This window comes from Lactuca serriola, chromosome 4 (assembly GCF_051521515.1).
Source record: "Lactuca serriola cultivar US96UC23 chromosome 4, Lser_US96UC23_V15, whole genome shotgun sequence".
In the NCBI taxonomy this organism is placed as follows: Eukaryota; Viridiplantae; Streptophyta; class Magnoliopsida; order Asterales; family Asteraceae; genus Lactuca; species Lactuca serriola.
In genome coordinates, this window is record NC_136411.1 from 80267029 (window position 1) to 80276660 (window position 9632).

The following is a 9632-nucleotide window of genomic DNA, read 5'->3' on the forward strand; positions in this document are numbered from 1 at the left end:
AAACTATCACATAAGCCATTCCTTGAGCACCCTCCCTCTATCATTGGACCTCGTCCCAAATATCATACTAGCATATTGTGCCTAGGGCTAACCCCCAGGTCTTCTACTCATAACTACATGGGCCGACATTGTGGCCATAGACCCATTCATACAAAGGGAAACTCACCTGCACTGACTGAAATCGCTGATGATCCCGCTAGCTGCTGCCCGACAATTCACTGAACTCCTGCTCTACTAGCTCCCTGAGCTATCAATATCAATGCAACACTTAGCCTGACTGACCCCTGACAGCCAACCAAGTCAATTCTGGTCTAAGTCAAAGTCCTGGTCAAATTCAACCTTCCAGGTCAACCCTACTCGCCGAGTCCACCTACTGACTCGCCGAGTTCATATGCTCCGGGTCCTTCCATTCGCGACACGACTCGCCGAGTCAGTCCATGACTCGCCGAGTCCAACGATTTCCGAGTCCTGACCTGTCCAACTCACTGAGTCTCCACCCGAATCACTGATTCGAGTCTCAACTCGAAGGGTTTGGGGTTCTGCGACCTGACTCGCCGAGTCCAAGAGCAGACTCGCCGAGTACAAGGCAATCTTCATCTAACTCGCCGAGTTCATGCCCAACTTCATCCGACTCGACGAGCTGTTCATCCCACTCGTCGAGTTCCTCCTCATCTTCATGATACTCTCCGATTCCACTCGAAGGACTCGCCGAGTCCATTCAAATCTACATACATGCAGAGGACTTTGGAGTCATGCATGGACTCCAAACTGTAGATCTATCCTTCCCAAGCCTATTCCTCACGTAAAGTTGCAAACTTTATGTGTAGAGAAGGAGGTCTAGGCACAATACCCCATAAACTAGGGTTTAAGGTAAGAAGGCTCCATAATCAGCTCAAGGGCAGATACTTTATGGGACACTAGACCAAAACAAGCATGGATCTGAGGTAGCAACCTCAGATCTTGACTTCTAGCTCAAAATGGTTACTATCATGCCAAGAATGCCTAACACACACATAGATCTAGGTGCAAGGGAGTCCAAGGACTAGCTTATTACCTCCAAAAGCTCAGAAATGTCTTCCCAATCCCGGATCTACAACCCCCTTCTTGCACTCTCAAGATTCTTCTTCTTTCTCCAAGCTTAATGCACTCTTCAAGGCAATAATTGGCTCAATCAATGGATATGACGGCTAGGGTTTGGTATCCAGGGCAAAAGAGGCAGTAAGGAACCCTAGGAAGAAGATTAAGACGTTTATATAGACCTAACTCGCCGATTCACCTTGGCCGACTCGCCGAGTCGGCCACTTACTCCTCGACCCGGATCCCGCTCGGACTCGCCGAGTTCCTCCTTGGACTCGCCGAGTCTCCCCTTAAAATTAAGGTTTTCTTTCCTTTCTTGTCCTTCAAAACTTTGGGTGTTGCAACTCTCCCCCACTTAAACTAAACTTCGTCCTCGAAGTTTGCTATGGCCCACCGCCTGCGATCTGCCTGTAATACCCAACCAATTATTCCAACACTAACTGCCTTCCCTCGCTGGCCTTCCGCTCGGTCATTCCGACTAACATTAATCCTTGCAGATAATCATCTCGGGTCAACCCTGACCCTGAACGTTCTGGAACACAACTTACTCAACCGACATTCCTTCTGGTACTCACCGAGTACTGCACTGAACCCATAGGGTTCTCCACTTCCTTCCTTGCGCAATTTCCTTGCCTCCCCAAGGCAATGCTCCATAACCAACTATTTCCTCTGCCACTGTGAAGACCCTATCTTCACCAATTCTATTACTCCCACTACTTCCAGTACGGGTCATTATCACCAGTATCCACTGGGCATTTCTTTCTACTATATTTTGGTGTCGAGCACCTCACGATCAACTAACTGAATTCCACCATACGCTGCATACTCGCACTGCCACTGACTGGCAATTCTGTTGTTCCTCTTCTGACTTCCGGATGAACTGAGACCACCCATACTGCTCAATCTATCATGCCATTCAGGCACTACAATCCTGGGATCCTAGATCCCCTATCTTGACACTAAGCTCCTTACTAGGTCCCACCTGTGCTGCTAAAACTCACAGGCCTCACCCACGGGTCCCACCCGCCTCTAACCTCCTAGTCCCACTAGTCTAACCACTCTCGCTCGGGCCTCGCCCACGGGTCTCACCCAACCATACTACTAAGCAACCCTGCTCTCAGGTCTCACCTACATTGCTAATCTCATACGGGCCTCGCCCACGGGTCTCACCCAACTATATTCTGGAGCAGCCTCTCCCAAGGTCTCACCTCTCTAGCGATATACAGGCAAACTCCCTATCATTCTCATCCACTACCCATTCCTGATCCCTACCTGATCGTTAGGAGATAAGGGCCTCGCCCCAACTCCGCTAATCGAAGCTACTAAGGAATGCTACGGCTTACCCGTAGTCTTACATCACCATCCATTGCTGACTGCTAATGAATGCTACGGCTGCCCCGTAGTCGTACAACACTTCCACCACTGACTTCTAGTACAAAGGCACCCATGTGCCATAAGCTCTCCAGATCCTCATTCCGACTCCCTCGAGTCCTTCGGCGATCCACAATCTGAATTCCCAACTACGCACTAACCATTACCATCACACGCACTAACTGATGGGGAGTTTCTCAAACTCCAACCCTGAATCCTCAATCCATCAAACGTTGACCTACTTCTTTTCCTTCTCGGAGGTCACATACTCATTCTGGGTCTGCGTGTTCCTACCCTGGGCACACTCGGAGGATTCTTCCCCACTTCGATCCTGCTTACCCCTTGCTGCTCAATACTCAAAAGAGATTCCGATCTTTGCTGCCATTCCATAATCAATCTGCTAAGGAACCCAAGCTTACCATAGCTAGGGATCTAACCAATCCATCTCTAACACTATACAACTCCGATCTAGCGAGACATACCAAGTCTCTCCCAAGCATGCTACAGTTACTGCATCCTATGTAACCTTCCCAAATAAGGCACATCCCCTCACTACCACTCGAATATCCAAGGTATGCAGATGGCATATAACTCGATCACAATCAACCGCTCAAAAATGCAATACTCATACCGATAATGATGCAGAACCATAACAATATAATCATGCACAAATAAAAGAACTGAAAACAGAAATCGCATACCTGCAACGTCCGGTGCTGATCGCGCCTCTAAGGTAGTCATCTGAAGAGCTCTGCCTCCTACCGCAGGCGCCTCTGCACGGCCCTGACGGCCGTCTGTGATCCTCAAAGTTGCAGATTTTGATATTGTCATATTTATACTTATTTTTAGGCAATATTTAAGTACATTTTTATTAAAAAGTCGGTAATTTGTTTAGAATAATGGTACTTATGAGCTTAAATGTTGTTTACAGCCAAAAAGAAGACATTTTGAAGAAAAGTGGACTGAAAGTGTTAAAGAAAGAAACTTCGGGAATCAAACGAGTAAAAGTGAAGAAAATCTGGAAAAAGTTATTCACGACGTGAGACCTAAAGGATTCACGACGTGAATCGTTGGTTCTAGAAGATATGTACGTGGGTGAAGGAATCCTTGAAGGGCACAGTTATCTAAGACTCACGACGTGAATTTATGATTATTCACGACGTGAATTTATGGATATCAGCAACTATATAAATCCTTGACCTTTACGAGTAGAGACACTTTTGGGCAGAAAGAAGGACTTCCAGAAGACGTTTCAGAGCGAAGGAAAGGTTCTGGAAGAGGGTTTTCAACACCAAAAGAAGTAAAGGTTTATTTTTAGAGCATGTCTTTCATTAGTTTTAGCTGTGTTAGTTTAATTACTATGATGAGCAGCTGAATCTAGCTACTCTTGTTTAGCTAGATGAAGCTTTAAACTTATGAATAGTTATATGATTATGGATTGAGTTTAGTTGGTAAAAATTTGCTTGTGTTTGATTTGTAAAACCTAGCATGTTAATATTTGTTTATCTAATTGCTTAATTGCATGTTCTGTGTAGCTTAGTGAGCATTAAACTGCATGAACCTGTTTACCTAATAATTTAGTGAACATTGAATTGTTAGAGCTAGGATTGACTAATCTTAGTTAGTAATTAGAATAAATAAAGTTTAGCTGTGCTAGAGAACGTAAATTGTGATCATAATTGCGTTTATACAACAAATCTTACATAGCATATTTATATCTATAATTAGTTCTGTGTTTAATTATGTGTGAACATATATAGTTTGACATGAACTAGTTAAGTATTGGTAAGATAGAACTAAATTACTAATATAATTGAAAACCAACTTAGTAATCCGTAATTGTTAGCTAGCTATAAGGGAGAAGTGGATTTAAACTAAACAAGAGTGTGTTTTTATTTATTGAATTTGATTTAAGTTCATCTGATCTTGTAAAACCAGATAAAACCCTTTATTAAATTTGTTAATAAAATAGGTTAATGTAATAGCAAGTAAATTAATTAGTAACACCGTTCCCTGTGATCGACACCCGACTTACCTAAGCTATGCTGTAATCTGACTAGGTACACTGCCTATAAGTGCATAGATAGTCTAAGTTTGTTAGGTTATAAATATTAAAATTAGTGGGTACTTTTGTGCACATCAAGTTTTTGGCGCCGTTGCCGGTGAGCGGCACAAATTATTAGTTTATTCAGTTGCATTAGATTAATCGCCCTTTTTGTGGAATAAAAACTGCAAAGTCTAATTGGTTATTTATTTTGTTTGCTAGCTTATCTTAGTTTAGTTTCTTTTTCTGTCACAGCATTCACAACGTGAGATTTAGTACACTCACGACGTGAAATCTGAAGATTTCATTTTTAGTTTTTCTTATTTTAGTCCAGTTTTACGTTTTAGTTTAGCAAGTTGCAGGAGTTCATGACCAGAAGCTCAAACACTCCCTTGGTGCCACCACTTGAAGATCCAGAGTCTGCAATTCACAAGAAAAAGATGCCCTTGCAAGAATTGAAGTCAGCCTTTTCTAGGAAGTCGGGAAAGAAGACAGGAGAGTCAAGTTCATCAGCAAAGCACAAGAGCAATCTTGAGCATTTGGATCACACACCCGTGCAAACCGAGTCCGAAAGCGATACCGAGCTAGAATTTGAAGAACACACGAGTGAACCCGAGAACGAGCCAAGGAACGAGATGGCAGCAATTGAAGAAATGTCCATGGGAGCTTACAAGAAGCGGATCCGAGAAGATGTGGGTCCCGACTTAGTTCAACCCGCAATTCCTGCCACTGCCACATTCGAGCTGAAGGGACACATATTAACAGCACTGAAGGACATCCCATTCTTCGGGAAGGATCATGAGGATGCTTTTAAGCATCTAGACGAAGTCAACGACATTGTGGATTACTTCAATGTCCCAAATATCAGCAGAAACACAGTCTTGCTTAAGATGCTTCCCATCACTTTCAAAGGAGCTGCTAAGGAGTGGTTAAAAGCACTCCCACCAGATACAATCACCACTTGGGCTCAGATGCGTGAGCAATTCCTGGATCAGTTTTGCCCGCCATCCAAGATATCCAAACTCAAGAAGGCAATAGCCAACTTTGAGCAACAACCGGGGGAGTCACTATACGAAGCATGGGAGCGGTACAAGGGCTTACTTAGAAATTGCCCTCAACATGACCTGAATGTGCAGCAAGAGATGTCAATTTTTATGATGGGGTCAACGTGATGACAAGACAACTCCTTGTTTCTCAGGGACCTTTGACAAAGAAAAATCCAAGGGAGGTCAAGGAGCTAATTGAAGAGTTCGCGAAACACTCCCGCGAATACCACAACCCGAGGCAAGAAGGAATCAAAGGCGGAGGAGGGTCCCAAACTGAAGAAATAGCAGCGGTCATGGCCATGTTAAATAATATGGACCGCAGGATAACACAGATGAACCAGTCGATACATGCCATAAGAGTGGGTTGCGAGAGATGCAGTGGTCCACACTTGACAAAGGACTGCAATATAGATGATTATGGGAACAGAAAGGCTCAAGTGTGCTACTCTAGTGGGGATAAGCTTGATGAGGACTGGAGAAAACCGAAGAAGGAGTGGTTTCCATATGAAGAGTATAAGAAGCAAAAAGAAGAGAAGTATAGGCAGACAGGTCGAGGCCTTTATCAAAAGGAGCAGCCACCAGTCGAGAAGAAACCCGACATAGAGACCATTTTAATGAAGTTTATGGAAGCATCGGAAAAGCGACACGAGGCCACTGATTCTGCTATTCTGGAACAACAAACTTTGATAAAGAATCAGCAAGCCTCCATCCATAACCTTGAAGTACAATTTGGTCAACTAGCCACTTTAGTTCATGAAAAATTGTCCCCGAAGAATCCCGAAGTAAAGAATCAATCTCATGTAATGGCCATAGACACCGAAGAAGAAGCCATCTCGGAGTTCCTAGAAGCATTGGAAGAAGAACCACGGAAGCCTGATCAAAATATGAAGAAGATCAAGCCCGAACATCATGAAGCTGCTGAGTTCCAGAATTCACGACGTGAACCTTATATGTTCACGGCGTGGGCCCGTCATGAACAGAAAAATTCTGCAGTCAGTCCGGTTTATAAGCCAAATTTACCTTTTCCTTCCCAAGCTACCCTTAGTCCACTGGAGAGAGAGCATAGAGAGTTTGTCAAGCATGTGAAGGGGATCCCGATTAACACCCCCTTTGTCGAGTCCCTATCTAAAGCTCCCGAGAACCAGAAATTACTGCAAGACTCGATAGACACTCGAAGGCAATTAAAGATGCAGTCTACAGTGATTCTAAGTGAACAAACTTCAAAAGCTGTGTTGGGAGAAACACCAGAAAAGATGGGGGATCCTGGACGCCTCACTCTTCCATGTGAGTTTGGGAATAAAATGAAGGTTAATGCTTTAGCCGATTCTGGGGCTAGCATTAATCTAATGCCTTTTTCATTTTATCAAAAATTGGAGATTCAGAAGATGAAGGCTACAAAAATGAAGATTCACATGGCGAACCGTTCGGTGACGCAACCCCGAGGCATAGTGGAGGATATTTTGGTGAAAATTAGAAAATTTGTTTTTCCAATAGACTTTGTAGTCTTGGACATGAAAGAAGATCTGGATGTTCCGATAATCCTTGGTCGGCCATTGCTTAACACTGTTGGTGCCCTTGTTGATATCCGCGAGTCTAAGCTAACTTTGAGGGTTGGAGATGAACAAGAAGTCTTTGGGATAAAGGAAGACTTTCAAGAAGATAAAGAAGAGGTGTTCACAATTAATGAAGAGAATGAACTAGAAGAACTGGAAAAGCTTATGGAAGAAGAGATAAAAGCAGTTCATCAAGTCAAAAGGACAAAACCAAGGGCATCTGTTCCATATTTGATTGAAGTCATAACTTACAAGAGTCCGCCTTCTTGGGAAAGCAAAGAGGAAGAGGAATTACCAAGTGATGAAGAGGAGGTCACTTCAAGAGTAACAAGGTCGGTGGTGAAAGAGGAGGAGAATGACATAAAATGCAAGGAGGAACCCAAGGGCACAAAACCCAAGCTTGAAGAAGAGGGAAGAGCTAAAAAGGAGAATTCAAAGAAAGCTTATAAAAGGCGATTTCAAGCTTACAAGAGGCGGTTCAAGGAACAAAAGATCTTGGTGGAGGACTCCTCCGAAGGCTCAACGTAAGAGGCACGGAGTCCAGTTCAAGACTCCAAGAAAAAGAAGCGCTTCTTGGGAGGCAACCCGAGTTCGGTTTGAATTTTTTTTCTTTTTGCATTTTAGTTTTGAAAACTTAGACCAAGTCATCCAACTCTATTAGAACAAAATGTGGGGACCTTAAAACGAAAGTAGTAATAATTAAGAACTTAGTTCAAACTCTAAATTTTTTTTCCAGATTTTAGTCACGAAGTGAATACTTAGCAGTTCACGACGTGAGTTGTGAATGAACCAGACACATAATCCATGATATGGCTTAACCCATTAGACTAGCAAGCCCAAGATCAGTCCGTGAATACATGGCCCAAACTTAAACCCAGACATTATTCACGACGTGAATTTTATAGAATTCACGACGTGAATGTTCAAAAGTACGGGACCACATGATAAGTCCCTGGAAACCAGTAAACTCTTTCATTTGTTGATTGTTCACGAAGTGGAAAATGAAATTGGTCCCCCTTGGTCCCCATTGCTGCGATTTTAGCCGACAATTCCACTAATCACTGTTGTGCTTACGTAATACTTCCAACAAAGGTACCAATTATTGATTATTAAGTTTAATTTTTGGTTCTAGAAGAGGAATTTAGGGTTAGGGTTTGTTAAAAGACGAAATTAATTCTTTACAATTCGTAATAACCTTGGAATGTTCGTGCTAAGTTTTTGGAAGTGGTATAGGAGTAAAACCCAAGGATATTTTTATTGGATTTTCCTCGATTGTTAAGATTCTGCCTTCTGCGATTACGAACTCACGACGTGAATCCTATATGATTCACGACATGAATTCTGGGGCTAAACAGAATTCATTTTTTATCTATGTTTAATTTGTGGATATTGGTTTTGGCTGTTTCTTTTTCGTGCTTTTGCAGGAATGGCTCCAAGAAGAGAGGTTCCAGCTGGGGTTGCGGGTTTGCATCCGTTTTACAATTTTCCCGCGACAACGGCCCGTGATGTTTTGACCCGTTGGAACAACAGATTGGGGTGGCTTTACAACAGGGAAATTGCAGTTGCTCCAACAGTCAATTGGACAAGATTGAGGGAAGTAGGGCTTGCAGACCGGGTGGGCCCGTTCTTGACGAAGATATTCATTGGAGATGGGTATTCGTTCACCTGTTCTGGTTGGCAAAATCTGTTCCGGGTGCAAGAGAGGGTTTACAAGGAATTTTGTGTCGAGTTTTTCGCAACGGTGACATTTCAGGAAACGGTCCAAGATCCTCATTGGCCACAGGCGTTGGTATTTCGATTGGGGGGTGAGTACCGGGAGTGCAGCCTAGTTGAGTTTGCTTGGAGAGTAGGACTGTATGATCAACAGGAGGCTATGACTCTTGAGTTTGGCATGTTTTTGGGAGAGGCTGCTAGAGGATATGCGGAGGGTGTCACGGGATATTCGTTTTGGCATAACATTGCCTCCGGGATGTTTAATTCCGTAGTATCTCCTGAGAGCAGTATTCGGTCCCCGATCCATCGTTTACTCCACCGGTTCATTACCTTTTCCATCAACCATAAGAGGCATGGAGACAAAGTGACTAAGCAGAACTTATTTTTCTTATGGTGCATCTTACAGCCTGGTGTCTGTTGCAACATCCCGTATTTTCTAGCCCGTTTTCTGGCCGGGTCTGCCGCGAGTTCGCACCCTGGGAGCCCTATTTGTGGGGGGGCATTTTATTACTCGTTTAGCCCGTTCTTATCATCTGATTGTTCCCGATATTACTAGATCCATGACGTGTGTGGACGAGCATGACTTTGGTATGGGATATTTGGAGACTATGCGGGTGGTCAGAAATTTTGGATCGCATTGGGGAATAGTTCCATCAGATAATGAGGGTGAAGATGAGGATGATCAGCCAGCTGATCAACCTGTGCCGGAGCCAAGACCGAGGTGTAGGAACGTGAGAGGAAGGGGAGACCGTGGGCAGCCGATACACTCACCTGCTTCCATGGGTGGTGCACCTTTTTGGGGGTGATATGGCTGGTTACTTTGACCAG

The 9632-nt window shown here is 43.8% G+C and overlaps 1 non-coding gene across 1 annotated transcript; it reads right to left on the bottom strand.

Annotated features, from left to right (window-relative positions):
• Positions 1 to 5511: 5511 nt before the first annotated feature.
• On the bottom strand, positions 5512 to 5618 carry LOC145103432 (small nucleolar RNA R71). The gene has a single exon (XR_013706525.1). It is a non-coding gene; the product is annotated as a small nucleolar RNA R71 (small nucleolar RNA).
• Between the last annotated feature and the right edge of the window lie 4014 nt (positions 5619 to 9632).